Here is an 18,651-nt window from a genome sequence, read left to right as displayed (position 1 = left end):
TTTAATTACAAAAATAACAGGACAAAAACTTTCTCGCAGCCAATCCAAAACCGACTCCGGTGCCCCCGACGCCTCTTATAAACGAGCTCCGACGAAACTGTGAATTACGAATTTGCTGTTGGATCGAGCTCCCGGCGATCCCGATCCTGCCAGCTCTTAAAGCCAAATCTTTTCCGAACTATTAGCGTTATCCGATTTCTCCTTTTTCTCCGTATTTTTTGTCACCGTGGCGTCGTCCAACTTCTCTCGGTTATCTCTTCTACTGGTTATTGCGTGGCGATCGTCGCGTAATTCTCCCGGGCGACCAAAATTTCCACCGCCTGTCCCCGACAAAATTACTTTCTTCCAAAAGTACCGGCTTCGTTCGTTGGCCGATGTTAACGCGGAAGGTTGATCCTTTGAAGGACCTTCCGACGGGTTTTCAGCCGAGCTAAAGGACGTCGCAAGCTGCACAGACCGCTGCGGAATAATTTGTCAAACTTGTCACCGAGGCAGCGGCGCGACCATGGTTTCGCCTAATGAAGCGTCACGAAATTCCTCTGCGAAACACATTGACAATTTATCCGGCCCATTGCACCCGAGTAGCACGTTATGGGAACGGTCTTATTTCACGGGACGTTACGACAATTCTTACCTCCGTTCCGCGTTCCCTTTTTGCAGAAACTTGAGAGCGCGCGCGCGCGATCGTTCGCCTCGTGAACCTACAATAAGTACTACATAAGCTCGTGATCGCGCGATGAAACGACGCGCATGAGGACGTTGAAACGCGCTCCTTCTCAAGAACGCGTCTCCTCGGATCATTAAATTAATTACTGTCGTGTTCTAAAGGGAACGATGTTCCACTTAACGTACCTTGATCGCTTCTTTCCGTGGATTTTAATTAGCAAGCGTTGAATTATGCACCGCGTTAACGTACCCGTTGCAGTTAGAAATTAATGGCCGCCGTTAATTCGCAAAGTCAATAGTGTGAATTTCCGATCCGCGTTGACGACACTGAGATAAGCCGCTGTCGGGGTCTAATTGAATTAACGGCCGCGATTAATTAGAACTCGCTGCCATTACTCGAGTAAGTCAGGCAAGAGGAACGACCTTTGTTCTCGATATCGATTAAGGGACGCGATAACGAACGGTATCTCGCGTTCGTTAAACACGCGATGCGAAATCCTTTTTTCCTAACTATCGAACGATCGATTTCTTAAGGGACGTACGACGCGCGTTCACGCGGTTTCCAGATCGAAATGCAACCCGGTTGAACCGCGTGGTTTACGACGCGATCGACAAAGACATATCCTTGTCCCGGTCGATGCTCACTTAACAAGCCGGCCAAAGCAGCTGGTCCTAAGTGAAATTAATTGACTCCGATAAGTTAGCATACAGATAGCAGACCGTGAAGGCAAGTAGCACGGGCCACCGCCCGCGTACGTGCGGTTCTCGCGTGCATTACACGCGTGTGCGTGCCCGTAGAGAAGCAACGAGGCGGTGGTATGGGTGCGCTATCCTGCTGTACGGTCGCCTGCATAAAAGGCCAGGTCTGCACATTGCCTTTATGATGCAAAGAAGGCCAGCATTAGCTGGTAACAATGGCTCGACCAGTACCTCGCCCCCTCTCACCACCTTCCCCCTCTCTTCGCTTCTCCCTCAACCCCTTCAGCGCCCCCGCGGCTCTTACACTTCGTTCTTTTCCTTTGGTAACAGGCTTGTTAAAGTAATAACTCTAATTACACACCGTACGAATACACCTTCTCACCTTTTTGAATGGACTCCACGGAGAAGCGTCTCGTTTCTTTTCTCCCCTTCCCTCTCGCGTTCGGCTCTTTCATTATTCCGTATCGTGGCCGAGTGGCTCCGAGTCGAAAGTTCCTGTTACTCGCATCCGGTGCAAAATAAAGTTGAACTTAACGCGCGGTTACGCGCATAATTTATATCCCATCGCGGAGGGAAGCGCGTTAGGGGCGAGCTGAAAAAACCCGGGGAGAACTCTACGTAACACGTTCGACCGATTCTCTTGGATGTTCGAAGGGAAAATAGCTGTTGCCAGCAACCATCGATAACGCAACAAGGAAATACGATTAGTGGCACCGGGTAATCCGAAAGATGATGATAATACCAGCCATCGTTATGCTTGAAAAACTTTGTGCTACCGATGATAGTATTCTAAAAGTGCCTCTGCCAGTTTCACAATGGCTACTTTAGCCGCGATAAAATCAGTCCTCTGTTTCCTTGCCCTCTCGAATTCTCGACAGGAACAGGGTAGCAAAGAGAAGCGAGCAAAGATCCTCCTACTACTACTACTACTACTACTATGTCCTCTGTCGGCGAAACAACACGATGTCTCGCTGGTAGGTGCGCAAACAATTTTTAAATCCAATTAAGTCGAGCTTCAAGTCGGTCGGTCGGCGGTCGCAACAATAACACTTTGCCTTTTACAATGCGGTGGCGCGGTTGCTTAATACCGCATGTGCCACGCCTCCTAGCTGCCCCCTCATCCCTTCTTCGTTTACCCTCTCTAGTCGACTGGCCAAACCCCACTCCATCTATCGCGCCGATGCCCTTTTGTTTCGCGGTTCATTTGTCTTTCTTCCTCTCCATCCTCCTCCCACTTTTTCCTTCGCCTCTTTTCGTACCTTCGTATCCTTCACCCCCGCTATTTCTCGGCCCGGGTCCCGCTTCCTCTCTCGTTTTCGCGTTCTCACTCTTTTCTCTCTTTTCTGGCTGGCTGGCTGGCTGGCTCGGCCCATCCGACTACGATGGGGTTCTCCAGCAGCGCTACGGTCGACTCGCAGCCCCCGAAAGGACCATAAAACGATAAATTAAGTCGCACCGAGAGTAAGAAACACCGTAAAGACATCGTTCACGGCGTACCGCCTATTATTACCGATCGATGAGCAACATGTCATCCCAACGAAACGCGTTCACTAGTTTGTCGAGATTTACGGCAGGTGAAGTAAACATGACTCGTCTTGTTCGCCATTTGAAACTGAGTATATGCTTTTACTTGCCAGACATCCGAGTTTTCTCCTCGATAATTACCGTATCGTTGACTCGACCGATTTCGTACTCGACGAGACGCAGGTACTCGACTGAGAACCAACACGTTGCCTTTTATCGTAGAATCGTCTGTAATTGATTGATCACGATTCGAGATATAGGTCGCCGTTAGAAAGTATATTCCCATCCGAATGACATCGTTTGTAATTGGACGATCCATTCCGTTGCCGGTAACAACAGGGCCGCGTGAGACAGAACGTGGTCCGATATTTCCCTCCTCCTCCTCCTCCTCCTCCCGCCCTCCAATATCGTTACCGTCGATTGCTCTAAAAATGCCTTTCGTAACGATTGGAGGAAACGTTTAATTTTCGGCGACTCGTTTCAGTTTGTGAAAACGACGTTGAGACCGATCGAGTTAGTAACGATCCAATAATAATAATAATAATAATAATAATAATAATAATAATAATAATAACGAAAGTATAGTGCGCGACTGATCACGATTTCCAATTGAATGCTCCGTGAAATCGTGTGCAATCACTGCAGCGAACGCAGTTTTCGTGGACAAAATGCGGCCCCGATTAAAGTAATGGCAAAGTCGGTTTCGCCACGATTTGTCGTTACCGCTGTTATTTTTTTATTTTTTTCCTTCTGCTTGGTAGGAAGCAAAAAATAAGACATCGATAATCTGGAAACGTTTGGTATCCGAACAGGATTTTTGTCCAAGTGCATGAAGCAGCGGCCACGAACGCCAGAACCATTCCTCCTCCAAATATGTCATTACCATTGGGCAAAACGATATTACCCCGTAATCGCGAAGAGCATCGGTCCGCAGAGAGACACTTAATTTTCGCCGATTCGTATATCCGTGGCCGTATCAAAAAGTGGCCGAAGCTCGTTCGAGATTGATAATAAGGGCCTCGATGATTGGCCAGGAGCGTTTCGTAGGACCTTCCAACGACACGATCGTTCGCAATCACACAAACAGCTTTTTCCACGAGTCAAGCGCGATCGGTGGTAAATTACGCGTTCTCCTTTGCCCTTAATAACGACGGAACAATCCGAGCCATTTAATTTCCAGGTCTCTTAGGTTCCCTTGTACTCGGTGCGAGGGAGGACTCGTCGAGCCGAAGGGAGAGTCCGTTCAAATGACAGTAATATCGTTGCCTTGTGGTTTTGTGCACCACGGTCTGATTATAGTCCACTTCCGCCGCGTAAACAACGGTCTCGGGACAAACCTCTTTAATGGCCTTTACCCCTCAGCAACGGGCAGTCCCAGCTGCCCGCGAGTATTGTGGGGTAAATCGTTCTACCTTAGCGTATACACCCCTGATTTTGTACTTGCCTTTTGTGATAACTCGCTGAATTACACGAACAGCTCGGACGTTTCATGACTTACGGCTCTGGAGAGTCTAGACTTGGCGCCGCTGACAACCAAATCCCGAGCGGTCAGTCCGCTCCGTGTAAACGGTACTTAACGGGCATCGAGAATACCCAAAGTTGTGACTTGGGCATTGTTTGGGAGATGGTGGTCGCTTGTACGCAAGCGTTGCGCAAACTTTCCTTGACAACACGAACAAAGTATCTATCTCGAAAAAGGAAGACATCCGAAGACAAAGTATACTACAGACTCGAGTCATCGACAAAGGGAACAGAGTCCAGAGACACGCGATTAAAACGGAGCCACGAGAAACATAAAGGAGTGAAAAACGCGAGGGTGGCAATTAGAGATTTCAATTTTCCTTTGGGTACCATCTGCACAGCTGCACCGTACGCCGGTTGTCTAACGTCCAATTATGCTTAGCGGTAGAGGCTGAGAAAGGAGATTTGTCCTGTAGGGCACGAGCGCATTCCGCGTGGCAACGAGCTTAAAGGTACGAGGCCAAGATAATGAATTGTGTTTCATTTCAGTTGGTCCGAAAGGTATAATTCCGGCCGTGTGCCCGCCTAATTAGGCGGAGACATCTGTAGCCAGGGGCTCTCAAACACCGCTCCACGATTATCACTTATCGCGACGTTACTTAATTAAATTTTCACTGGTAGGAAGATGGTTGGACAGCGCGTACCAATATCGCGTAAATTAAAATCGCAAAACAATATCACGAAATTCGGTGCGTAACGTGGACGTGTCCCTGATCGAACGATAAACGAAAGTAACGTACGACGTTTTCGATCTTTATCGTACTCGAGCCCGATTGGAACGCGTTAAAAACAACATCAAGATGCGTCCCGAATCATCGAGCATTCGATCCGAGGCAGATAAGCATCGATACGTTCCGCCAAGGTGTGCGTTCGTTATATTATACGCAGCAAGGTCCGGGCAAAACGATCCCGCGTAGGAAACGTTCGCGCGATCTCCGGGCACGTCTCTGCTACTCTGGCCTCTGTAATTTTGCGCTAATCCCACTCGCCGCGAGGAGAAAATGTTATCCCCGGTGCCAATCGCAAACGTAATCTTTCTATCTATTACAGACGACGACCCGGCACCGCGCGCGTTCGTATCTACGTCGATGCGAACTTTTGATCTTACCATCGCTATATTACATCATGCGCGGGGACTCCGATGCAGCGTTGCTCTCTCGTCTCGGTGAAATCACGTCTTTATCTGTCGTCCAGGTAAAATTCCACGCTACCATCGTGGGTGCCATACCATGGTAATCCTCGATTCGTAAGGTTTTCGTTGATTTCCACGGCATTGTACCCGGCGCACAGGCAAACGTTACTTTCCACGTCTGCGGGAATGTAATCTTCCACTCTATCGCAAAAAGGCCGGCTCGAGCACGGTGTTCGTGTCCCTGTTAATGCACGGCAATTCTTCTGATCGCTGGACAAGTCGCGGTAATATTGCTTCCCACATGGAAATGTGAAAGTATTTTCATTAAGATAATCGAATAGCTGGCCTCAATTTATAATTTTTCCTTAATTCGAGGACTCGACGCGTTGCACGAGTACCGGCACACGAGCATAGCCGAGCGTGCCTTGACGTCTCGCCTCGTAATATATGGAAATTAAAAGGAAATAAAGAACAACCGAAATCGTAAAGAAAGAAACAGCTGAATTACCCTGGCGCGTTGCTACGTTCGCGAAGATGAACCTTCGATCTTATCAACGTAACGTTTATGCATGGATCTGCGCAGGTGTTCGACTCCCTTTAGAGTTAATTTACAACCGCGTACCAATACCTCGCCGCTGAAACCTGCGGTAGCACACGTGCTAACGGTTCATGTTTCTTTTTTTTTTTTTTTTTTTTTAAACGCGTCCAATGATATTGTCCGAGTAACGAAAATTAGCTCCTCGACGATCGATTCCTCTGGAATCCGGAAGACAAATTGCTTTCATGATTATTCCCACTGGTTTAGAGAGGTTCATTAAGTCACGTCGACGCGGTACTCGGCATCTATTTCCTCCGTAAGCGGCCGTTTACAAAGTCTAGCCCCCGATAATTTCCTCGGTACATTAGACCAGTTACCGAGGTATTGTGTCACGAAAGCCACGTTCAAATCATTTGTTCGTAGAGTTACGGGTAGCCAAAGTTGCGGAGACTGGTATAAACTGTGTGACAAATCGACGACCGTTAACCAGCCGAGTGCACAGACCTGTGGCCATTCGAATCGAAAATTTGCAATCCTTTATTTAGTCAACAAGCCGAAAGGACACCCGGTTCCTCCTTTTGTTCGGACATCCTCCATTAGGCCCAGTGGCCCTTAAGGCAACCACACAATATATACATCCCCGTAGAGTTTTCTCGGTCAAATTCACCGATCTCTGAGCGATTCGCAACGGACGAACACCGCGTCGAAAGAATTTCTCCTTCTTCGGAGAATTCTTTCTAACGACCCACTAATATTCCTCTGTAGACGTGTCTTCACAAAGTCACGTCTCATTCTGCCTATTGTCGCGACTTCAAAGCATCATTTATTAACGAAGCAACAACAAACGAGACACATGTAAGAAAAGTAATGCAAAACCACGGTGAAACACGCTTCTTCCTGTACTCCGGCACAACGAAGCTCTTAAAATCTTCATAGGATTCTGGTTGCCGTTGGCTCGCGTCACAGTATACGCGCTAATCGTTCGGGACAGGTCGACACTCGTCTCGTTTCCCGTAGAGAGGCGAGGACGAGTGTGCCGGTTTCTCCGGCGACGATCTCGTATCACGATTTCACGTTTACATACGTGTACCTCATCAGGGATCACCGAAGTGATCGCACTGGCCCGATCGTGTTACGGGATACCCGTCCCTTCCAGTTCGTTCGGCCAGATTTCTTGCATGATCGCACCCGAATTCGTCCGTCGCGGACATGTGGACACCTTCCTCCTCGTTCACGATCGGCTACAATGTATATTAATGATTCTCGTTAACTACTCACGCCGATACGTAATCGACAGTCACATTACGCCGGGAAACGCCCTCGATACATCAATCCTCCTCGATCATCCCTCTATAGTCCGGCAATTATAATTCTCGAACTACGCGTCGTCGTATAGTAATTTCCTCGCGAGCGAGCCTGGTTTTCTAGTTGATACGACGGAACGAGATTCTTTAAAATATTTTACGGTCTTTTTGCGGAAACGATCTGTTGCGGTCGCGGCTCGATATTCAATAAGGTTGTCGTGCGAGCGTCGCGAAAATTTTTCTTCTGTATTCCACGTAAACCAAGGATTTCCAAACGCGCGAGAGGCCGTACCATGGAAGCCTCTTACGGAGTTCCACGAGTTCATCCTTTCGGAAGAGATACCATGGACCTCCCACGTTGGAAATACGATACGCGGACCCGGGTGACGATCCCGATCACTAATTGACCGTGCCGGCCTCGGCGGTGATCTTTAAAAACACCCGTCGGATCGTAATTGTTCCAGACGTGAGACAGCGTATCATCCTAATTTAATAAGCCACGCAAGGTAAAGGTGTAATCTTTACCGAGGAAAAATATCTACTTTCCTGTAAACGGTGGTAAAGAATGGATACGTATCTTCTTGCAGAGGAACTCAATTTTTTTCTCATCTATAGGAGACTACGAAACGTTCGATCGACTAAACTGTTTGCCCTCTGTGTCTTAACTACCCTTACGGTATTCGTACCATAGAAGGAGACTCGGCTAAAGCGTTATCCTTGAAGTTGTTTGGCGTGGGAACTGAAAGATCGAACGAGATTCGGTCGTTTTCTACAAGGGTCCGGCAGGAATTCGACGATTGTTTTCTAACGTAGCCGCACGATATTCAGCACGGTAGCAGAACGGTCCGTGAGCGCCAATACCACGCAATCACGGCGAATTACTCGACTGATTGGATCGTTTATGCTGATCCTTTGATCTCATCTTTTCCCCCCTCCTGTTCGTCGATATATTCCTCCACGATGCGGCTAGCCATGGATCCGTTAGAGTTTATCTTTGACCAAATAAGGACGGAATAAAATAAAGAACGATGCCCGTTCGTGGATCGGACTGCGGTCAGGGACAATCAGCCTGGTGAATTACCGATATGATTGCTACTGAAATATTCTTGCCGACAAAGGTCGAAACGTCCGAACGCTTCTCCATAGTTCGTGCACGCAGCAGCAGCAACCTCGAGAAACCCTTCTGTTTGCACAACTCGTCGTCACACGAGTCTCGTAGAAACAGGTACAGGCGAAAATAAAACGTTCCGATTGCGTTATTGCTCGTAATCCTTCTCCGTTGTAATCTTCAAATGTTTGCAAACTTAAAATACTCTTTATAGCTTTCTACCTTCTAAACAATCGAGTCACTTACTACCCTTACCTTCCTTTTCGTTTCTTAACAAGCTTCATCTTCGTTCTACGATACCTGACTCGCTATGTATCATGCCCATTCTTGGTAATTCTCCAAGCTTTAAAATCCCTGACGTTCCACGACAAAAGGGTTCTTCCAGTTCCAAGCGTAAAAAGACGTTTACAAATTGTAAAACAGCGATGAAACCACTGTGTGACCATGTTATTCGCAACAAACACTCCTGAAATCAGTGTACTACGCGATTAGCGATATATTTCTTCCGGTGTTGTTGTATCCGGGTGTGTAGCGATTTCCCATCCTGGAAAACATTCTGTCGCACGGTATCGATCGTGTAACTGAATTAGAGGACGAGATAGCAGCTAGCAATACCGCTTTGGCAAAGGAATACCTTCATTTTCCCCTTTCGTGTTCCACCAGCATTTTGCCGAAGGCAATTTTCCAGTACATGACAATGGCAATCCGCGTTCGAAGATGACGATAAGAGTAATGGCGCGACGAGACTCCCTTCTTGCTGTCATTATCGTTGCTGCTTTATTATCGCGTCGCTGGGTAGTCCGCTCGTTATTGCCCGCCGTTAAACGAGAGCAAAGGACTATAACGAAGCGGCGGCTACGAGCGGAGCTGAACTCCGCTGCCGTGAATTAACGCGAGCATAAATTCCCATAGACACCTCCTTAATCGGCGTGTTCCTCTCCACACCTGCCCCCTTCCAGGGGAACATATTCACGTCGTGCCAGGTTATACATGCGCGCTCAAGGTACCATGAAGACGTTGCTGACAATACGGCTAATGCATGATACAGTAACTGATACAGTTATCTGTTCTTAATTGTCTACGGCGAACGAATGCATATGTCGCGGGTTATGGGAGATTTTATACGTCGATAACGCGAAACCAACCAGTACGGAGTTAGATCGCGTTGAAAGTTCATCGTTTGTCCGCTGGAGCAACGTTTAACGTACGGTTTCTCGTGCATGCGTTATCGCGAAGCGAGAGAAATTTGATTTTCAATTGGAATTTAAGACTCTCTTCGTCTCGCACGAATTGAAAAATGCAAAACGAATGGAAAGTTGGATGATAGGAACTCTGGCGTACGTGGTACAACGACGAAGCGGTGTAAAGATACGTTCTTCGAAATGGGGATCGTGGTTACGCTTTATATCGTCAGGCTGTAATATCCTTCGTTCGCGACTTGTACGCAAATTATTACGTATCGAGGGACAATGGCGGTCTCCGCCTACATAGTCGATTGAATTTTCTGACTACAGGGAGTACGGAGCGAGAAATTAGCGTGGTCTTTGGTCGCAAGTTTAAGCGCGGAAACCCCGCGGGCACGCAGAAGTATTCGCCGTGATGGTGGTTGTAGATGGATTCGCGGCGAAGTCGGTGCGGAACGACGGCAATTAATAGCGGGTGCCTATAGGGTGCCTGCGGAAGTAAAAATAAAATGGCACGAAGCTCGCCCCTTTGGCGGCACTACGGCGGCGAGTCATTAAGCGGACGGGGGAGGGGAAAAAAGGAGGGGAAGGCATTGTATAATATCTCGTGCGTTACTGCGAAAGCGAAGCGGTGCATGTGCACGCGCACACGCATTCGCGGCTCTTCGAGCCTCGGCTTCTTTCTCGCTCCCATTTGGCGCGGTTGCAACGGCACGAGCCGAGTAATAAAGTTTCTAATTGCCCATGATCGCTGGCGTTGCGTGTTTGTTTTTAATCGATGAACAACACCGGCGTGATTACGCGATTATTAGATTCAGGAATCGGAGCGGATCCATAGCTCGACTCGACTCGACCAACTTGCAAATTAAAATAAGCGACGAGAAAGCTCGTCCGGTGTTTCGTTCCGAAATTAATTTTTGCTTGGTGGCAGGAATGTTGATTTGACAGGCGATCCAAGACGAATCGTTCGAAAATGATCGAGGAACACGGCGCGGACGAAATCGGGGACTGATCAGCCGCGATCACGCAGGCAGCCTCGCTTAATGAAGGTAATTAAGTTTTTCTGCATCTAGAAGTCACCACCGCCGCGTGGTTGATGGATGCTTTGGCCGATCTACACGTAAGTGGTAGCATGCAAGGGAGTAGAGGAGCCAAATAGACCGAGAAGACGAATGAAAAATTAGCTCTTCGAGAGCGCGTTTTTGCCGCGACCCTTCGTCACTCCCGGCGATTTTATTCTCGCCTAAGGTGTATCGCGCATCGATGCACTCGTTGCTCCTTAGAAACGAAACGACCCCCGGTCTAATCCGATAAATTGCGCTTTACGTCCAGACTACGGATTTAAACACCACGCGATTCCAATTTTATACGACCAGAAATTATGACGAATACCTTTTCCCATCCTGCGGCTCCCTCGGGATGGAAGAGTCGTTCTCTCGCCAACCAACCATGCCAATAACTCAAACCGTGCAACTTTTAAACCAATGGAAGCCCGACGAATTATGCATTTTTCTATACCGTACGAAATTGAGAGCGCGAAATTAGAAAGACCGCGGCTGATTATACGCGGGTCGAGTTTCCTAGAGGGAAAAGGGTGAATCGATGAAATTCACCTCGGCGAGACTGGACGAACCGGCGCGGCGAGATCTCAATTTAGCCGCAGTTGCTTCCACTCCGAAAGATTAAAACGATTACCGAGATTGAGGAACGAGATGGTCCGAGATACGTTAACGGAGAGAGGAAACGATCGAGCACGAGAAGTAGGTAGCTGGAATTCTTGTTAGTCGATTACGTCATTAGCAGGAACCAACGATAACAAGAGTAACAAGAGATAAAGATGCTGCAGTCAGCAGCCAAGGGTTTACTTTCTGCGTTTGTTTGTATATTCCGCGAGGATTCTTTCACGGATTGAACCCAGCAACGCATAACTCTTGCATATAGGTATTTACGCAAGTGCGTGTCGGCATGCGGATCGTTGGTGTTTTATCAATCGGACGAAGTTGGACTCGCTACCTGCTGGAGCAGGTTATAGAAGAAGAAGTAGATATAGAAAACGCACATTCATCAAAACAGCGACGTTAAATCGTGTGTTCGAAAGCGACGGGGGTCGCAGACTGCTGCAAGTCGAAAGAAGACGCGCAATTTCGAAGACACGCTGTAAATTTCAAATTACGTGGAATCTGCATGATAGATGCGGTGATTAGTAAATGCTACCGGTTGCGGAAGTTGTGGAACTTCCAAGTACGTGGTCTGCGTGCGTATCGTACGATGTTCCCGATCCACGTTACATTCCTGTAGAAAGGAAGCGACGAAGCCTGATCCTGGTCGAAGGATCGTAAAAATCGTGGGTATTGCCGGATCGACGAATTCATCGATGAGATCGAGCCGACGAGTCGACGAAGGGACCGGTTAAAGACGGAATGCGGTCTTGCCACAAGAAAGACTTTGTAACTGATCAGTCAATCGGCTCTCTCACAAGCTTGCGCAATTCACCGAAGAATGATACACAATATATATCGATGCACTACCCCTTTCGGCGCTCTCTTTCCAGGGGACCACCGTGACCACACACCGTGATTTTTCAGCCGTAATAACCTAGTAACGTTGAAGATCTGATTGATGTCTCTCTTTCGATCGTACGATCACTTTCGTCGAACGTCGAATCGAGACGTGAAATGGAGCTAGAGCAAAGCGACCTTCGAGACGAAAGATTTCTGTTAATCGAATGGAATGGAATTTGAGAAGAATCTCGGTATCGTACTAGGCTTCGATAACGATTCCTGTCATCGGAGACACTGCGATCGATCGGAAATCAAGCCTGCCGGTCGTTTGCGCAATCCACGAAGGCTAAACGCACGTGTAATACGTGGCAAGACGCAGAAGCACGGCGATCGTTCGAGTATTCGCTTCTTTCTTTATTTCTCTTTGCCGATCGTGGCCCCCTTTTCTCGTTCAAGCGCCTTGCAGCTTCTGCGGCCCTGGCCACACGTTACGGGCTTCAAACCACAGAGCCTAACGTTCCCATATGTATCATATGTTCTGTCCTACCGTACACCGTCACGCGCACGCACACGCACGCACGCATGTCAATTCTCACGCACTCGTGCACGCACATCGGCCACTTAAGTCTTTTATGGAAAAAACACCGGAATTTCTGCTGGAACAATTAGATCGTGTCCCGAGATTCCAAAGGTTGGAGAAATCAAATTGTCCCCCAGGTAATCAGACATCTAAGTAAGATCTAGTTGAAGGATCGTGCGAAGTTCTAACTTGGCGTTGATTATAATTTCATTTTGCCAGATATGTTTCTCATTATAGATCCGTATCGTGACTCTCGACTAACAATTAAATTCGAATTTACCTAAATATAATAGAATTATAATTTCGTGGAGAATTGTGCGACGAACGCGCGAAAGAAATAAGATGGCAGAGATATACGGGAAACCATGTAGTAGGGCACATACTTTAACTGCTACAGAACAGGCTGCGGTCATTGCGGCATTATATTCGTTTACTTTACGTTAATCATGGCGTTTTATGGTAACTCAATAGCGTCTGTCCTCCCTTGTGTCTCCCGGATTAGTTCACAGTCTTTCATTCCGCAATCGATCCTACATCGTCGATACGATTGCCGGTGCAACGAGGATCATGCACGTCGGTAATCCGATCGATCGATCGACGGATCGATTGGTCGTCGTAGTTGCCTCCGGCTAAACTCCATGGCTCGTCGATCAAACCTTGTCCTCTCGTAAGGAGAACCGATTTGTTCGTTAATAATCCTCCGTCGTTAGTGGTTAATTAATGCCTCTCGTAATTAGCCTCTCTAGGAGAAGATAATCTGTCGTTCTTCTTTTTATTTAATAATCGCTCCTCTACAACGATTAACCGGTTCTCGCTCTTTCTCTTCCTCCGCGCCAAGTTTAATGTCTCTTTGATCTCGGCTTATTGGCTGTTTACGATACCAATGATTTACGGCCGTTAGAAACGTCATAAATCTTTCCTTTCTCTCGACGCAGAATCGAGCGAATTTTTCCATCGAGGATCAAACGATTCGACTCGGTCATATCCTACTTTTAATTGTACGTTGAGATCACGCGGCTCGTTACCGCGATCGGATGACCTCGTACGACGCCCTTTTAAACGCGCTAGCTGCTCCAACGCTAGTACGGATAATTCTCTAACCCACGAGGAGCATTAAGAGCGCGATCCATTACGAGTAATCGCTTCTGACAGTATCGTGGCGAACAAAAGTCATTGCTCCTCGAAGGACTGGCCCAAGAGGTTTTCTTGAATATTTTTCGACACATAATACTCTGAGCGGTTAGCTCGGTGCTCGCTCCATCAACTTCGATCAAAGCCTACGAGTCAGACGAAGAGAAAGAGAAGTCTCGAGGGGCTCGATAATAAGCTTAGACATCATCTCTTCGAGCCGAGAGGAAAGAGAAGTACGCGAGGGTAAAGAGAAGTTTTGTGGTTAACTCGCATTAAAATCTGTACGATATAATTTCCAACAACTATCCTTTACATCGGCTGTAAATCGTACAAGGAAAGAACGGTTTTATCAAAGTGGAACTATCTCGATAGCCTTTAAGAGAAATTTGAAACGGTATCTCGTAATGACGAACTTCTTCGAGCAGTGCGTTCGAAAGCGGATGACGTATCGAGCGTCGAATCTTTCGACGAAGAAAAATTTAAAAGATCGTTTGGTTTTTCACGGACGCGTAAAATGCAAAAGAAATCGATACCGAGAAGAAATATGAAGAAGGAGGAGAAGAAGAAGAGAAAGAAGTTGGCAGAGAAAAGGAGGAAGCCAATGATATTTTTGTGGTAGCGCAAAAGTTAAGGCCGTGGCCGCAGAGCAAACGTCGGTCGGCCGCAATCTTCGGTCAATTTCCGAGCAAGAGGCAAGCAATCTTACTGTGCAAACAAAAAGGTGGCCACTGTGGGGTTATCTTTCGAAAAAGAAACGAGATGAAGCGAGATGGAGAGAATCGCTGATCGACCCTTTGTCGGCCCTTCGTCCAGAGATGTTTCAGTGGCAATCGCATCGATAATTTCACTTCGTTTCTCGACTACCGCGCGCGCTCCTTGTAAATGCAATCCTAGTATCCCCGTAACCTTTTCCTCATCCGATTTTCTTTTTTTTTTTTTTTTTTTTTTTTTTCAAAACTTCCCAACACGCTTTCAGTCTGCACGTCTGACTTCGTGGAATTTTCATTCGTTGCGATCACGTAAGATATCTAACGTGTTTTTGCCGTGAGAACATATAGATACGACGATTTCGTAGATGATCGGAAGAATTCGTCGTAGCTTCTGTCGTTTTCTTCTTCGAGCGAACAATTTCAAATCGTTTCGTCGATTAAAATTAACGACTATCCATCGAACTGATCGCCGGTATCGCAAGAAGCCTGTACAAGAAGATCAGGAAGAAATTGTTGAAGAAAATATAGTGGAAGACGCTTGACGTAAGTAAATTGCCGGAACTTCCACGCGGCAATCAGTTTTCCATCATGACTCTATTACCGGCCGATCTAATTAATGCCTCAGAATTTTTCTTATCGAAAGCAGATGATTCTGTGAGAGTCTAGGGTTAAGACATCGGCCGATCGATCTTTCCATACGCCGGTGAAAACAAATGAGCTTCGGACAGCCGAGGTTCGAAGCGGCCCTTTTGAGGCCCTTTGATGCCCGGCAGCTCTTGGGTCAGGCTACGCCATTCACGGTAGCCGTTCGGTCTCCTCTGACCTCGACACTTTTCTTATTTTTCTTTTACCCTTTTTTACTTCATCCCGCCGACCATCGCCTCATTCCCTACTGGAACACCGTAATGAACCTAGCGGAATGGACAATGGTCCTGCTACGTCCGAAGCCTGATGCCTCGCCACCAGAAGGGTTAATAACGATCCTCCGCGATCATTAGTAATTACCCTTTCCCGCTTCTACGCTAGAATCTCGCCGAATTTTCGTCCATCTCTCTTCTTCCTTTTTTCTCTCCTAACAATTAATTTTCACCCTCGTTTGAGGCAAATTTTCCAAAAGAAAAAAAAAAAACAGAAAAAAAGATAGAACGAGGGAATCGTTTAGTTAACTAATTGTATTGTCATGTAGGACTTTTGTCCTTCGTATAGGCACGCGTGTGAAATCGACGAAGCTATTTAACGAAGGCGATGCAATCAGTATCGCAAGGACTCATTAAGCAGGATCTCGTTTGAGCGATTTTTTGAAAGTTGCACAGCTCTGTATCCCGCTAAAGCGGTGCAATTAAAATCGCAGCTGTAGCAGATTGCGGCGTAAACAAAAGGGAGAAGAACAGCAAATTACAACAATAGCCCTTGCCTCGAACTCCATTGTCGATGTAATATTGATTAATTACAATGTAGAGTGTCGGCTTGTCAGACAGGCAGACACCTTCGGCGATCGTCCGCAATCATCAAGGCCTCCATTAACAACAAAGGGCCGTACCATATGTGTACGCGGTGGTCCTTACCTCAAACTTTATGACTTCAAGAACGAAATCGTGCCCCTGCGCTTTTATAGATGTAAAAATCGTGCGAGTGAAACATCTGTGAGCGTATCGTACGACCTAACAGCTGAACATCGTCTTTCCCGGATAACGAGATTTCGAATTTTTATTCGTCTTGGAGCAGATGTAAAAGTCATGTTAAAAAAAGGAAATATGGATAATGATAGTAAGGATTATACGCCCCACAAGCATGCCGTTGTTAAGACCTTACACGGCCTTAAATCCCCTTTAACAGGATAATAGAAAAGTTATCGGCGGCGTTACAATAGCGGAGGGTGTTTGTAATTAATAGCCTTCCCACACACTGACATTTCAACCTATTTTATCGATGTCGGATATGGAGAGGAGGGTGAAGTGGCTACGTTCATTGATATTATTACACGGCGCTTAGTTTTAATTCTACTACTTATTTTAAAAATACTTCTTACCAAGTATTCGAAATACGAATAATGTTTTTATCTTCGTTAGCAACTGATTGATCGTTTGATTAAATATCAGTGTAAGAAACCAATCGTTAACGTACATTTTTATAGGAAGTAAAATGGTTTATAGGCAAAAGCATTACAAATAGCCTTTAGAATCGGAAGGTGAAAAGTTCTTCCTGACCCAACCTTTTCCTTTCTGATCCTAAAGGATAATTAATTAAGTTTGACTCACCGCATAAATTACAGGGACTCGAAGTCAATTAATTAATTGTAACTTAGTCCACCCTTGCGAAGCGTGCTCTAAGGGGATTTTGTCACCTTTTAAAAGCAGTTACGAAGACTCCGGACTTTCAGAGGCATAATGAATATCCTTTCAAAGCAACCGTCCTTCAAGCTTGCATATCGATTTATAAGCTGTCAGAAGAAAATCTACTGTTAATAAATAGTTCTAAGCGTAAATGTATATTTCGATATTTAGGATAGCGTTACGTAAAATGTATCCAGTGTGCAGATTTCTTAACAATGCCTTATATCGCGGATAAAGGTTAAGCCGAAAGATCTTCGCTCGTGCAAATAGTAAACCATGTGAGAAGGATACGAAGACCGATAGGAGAGGGTAGTTAGAGAATAGGCGGGAATAAAAGAAACCCAGCAAGAGTAATGCCTGGGGAAGCAGTTAAATTCGTTGCATGTGTGCCCCCAAGAGATTTCTACTCGCCCCTACACCCTTTGTTTCTGCGTTAGGTAAGCTTTTGTTTCGGTTATACGACCGAGGATACCGCAGGCCCCAGTCCAATAAAACGAAAAACAGATCCCCTTTACAATGCCGCGCATTTGCATAATTTCGCGTAATCTCCGCCATTTTCGCTCTTCGCGAATCTCTTCGCCCTTTTACTACGAAGGAGAGGGAAAAATTAATTTACGAGCACTCGCTTGTCTCCAGCACGTATTTAAATCCACGGGTTTTCGCGTCAATTACCGTTACCTCCTTATATATACACCTGCTAGCGTACGATGTATAAGCATACAAAATCGAATGTTTAACATTGGACGAATAGCAGCAAACATCTTAAACTTACCTACCGTGTCGAATTATATTTTTACTCGAACTGGGACGGTAACTGCCCAAACGTCATTCGTCCATACTTGTTATTGGCAGTAACGGAGCGCAGAGGTTCGTATAACTTTCGCGACTTGGCAAGGCAACGAGCAATAATGGAGAACGGAACTCGCAGGCGAGATGAATTCGAATGATTAAGAACGATTGGATTGTAGGTGCTCGCTTCAATTATGAGCAAGACACGCCATTCCCTCGTTATATCGCACTACTCTCGACCACAACGACCGAAGACGACGAGCATACCGGCGTGGACGCAGAGGCGCGAACTTTTAATACGTGTGAACGCTCCTTTATTAGTAGCGTGACCAATGAGCGCTGACGCTATTAATCAAACGTCTAACATCAGCCTGTGTGCGCTGTACACACACCCTACCGACTAGTGCGCGAACCGTTCTTCTTCCAATTATTATCGAACAGCGCAGTCTCGCGGATTTAGAATCTATTATCGATGGACCGATCGAATTCCTCGATGCGCGGACGCCGACCTAACTTTATCCCGCGCCTATCGGTGTCTCGTCTTTTCTACCATAGAAAATAACGGTGAAACGGTGCGAACGTTAAAATCGAAAAAGAAATCTCTTCTCTGCTTTACCGCTCGTTTAATCCAGATACGTATCTTTCCTACGAATTAATTATGGAAACACTTCCGGCGCAGCGAAAGCGGAAGTAGCGTGTAAAAGAAAGTCTAATCAGTGTAATGTATGTACGAACAATTCCAGGTATAATTTTTTTTCTATGAATATCTATATCGGACTGTCGCAAGTATGTATTTCTTTTCTTTTTAATTAAAATGATTTACGATATCCAATTATGATAAATATCAACGCGGTATATTCAGTGATCAGTAAGAACCGTTTTGACTCGCCGAGTAGAACGTAACCTAACTTTTTTGTCAACGTTCAATTCG

General features: G+C 46.4%; 1 protein-coding gene across 2 annotated transcripts in view; it reads right to left on the bottom strand.

The window, feature by feature from the left end:
• The window catches only part of LOC138180222 (phosrestin-2), a 178,954-nt gene extending 160,868 nt beyond the window's left edge, over positions 1-18,086 (bottom strand). The window contains exons 1-2 of one of the 2 annotated variants that reach the window (XM_069113863.1): positions 17,704-18,086; positions 16,857-17,038 (exon numbers count right to left, since the gene is read on the bottom strand). The gene's annotated coding sequence lies outside the window, so the exon portion shown is untranslated. The remainder of the gene's footprint in view (positions 1-16,856; positions 17,039-17,703) is intronic. The other variant, XM_069113861.1, reaches the window with a different exon arrangement.
• Positions 18,087-18,651: the final 565 nt, after the last annotated feature.

This window comes from Bombus flavifrons, chromosome 5 (genome assembly GCF_040668555.2).
Source record: "Bombus flavifrons isolate JBK064 chromosome 5, iyBomFlav1_principal, whole genome shotgun sequence".
NCBI lineage: Eukaryota > Metazoa > Arthropoda > Insecta > Hymenoptera > Apidae > Bombus > Bombus flavifrons.
The sequence above is the reverse complement of the archived record's forward strand: the minus strand, read 5'-3'. Positions and strand labels throughout refer to the sequence as shown.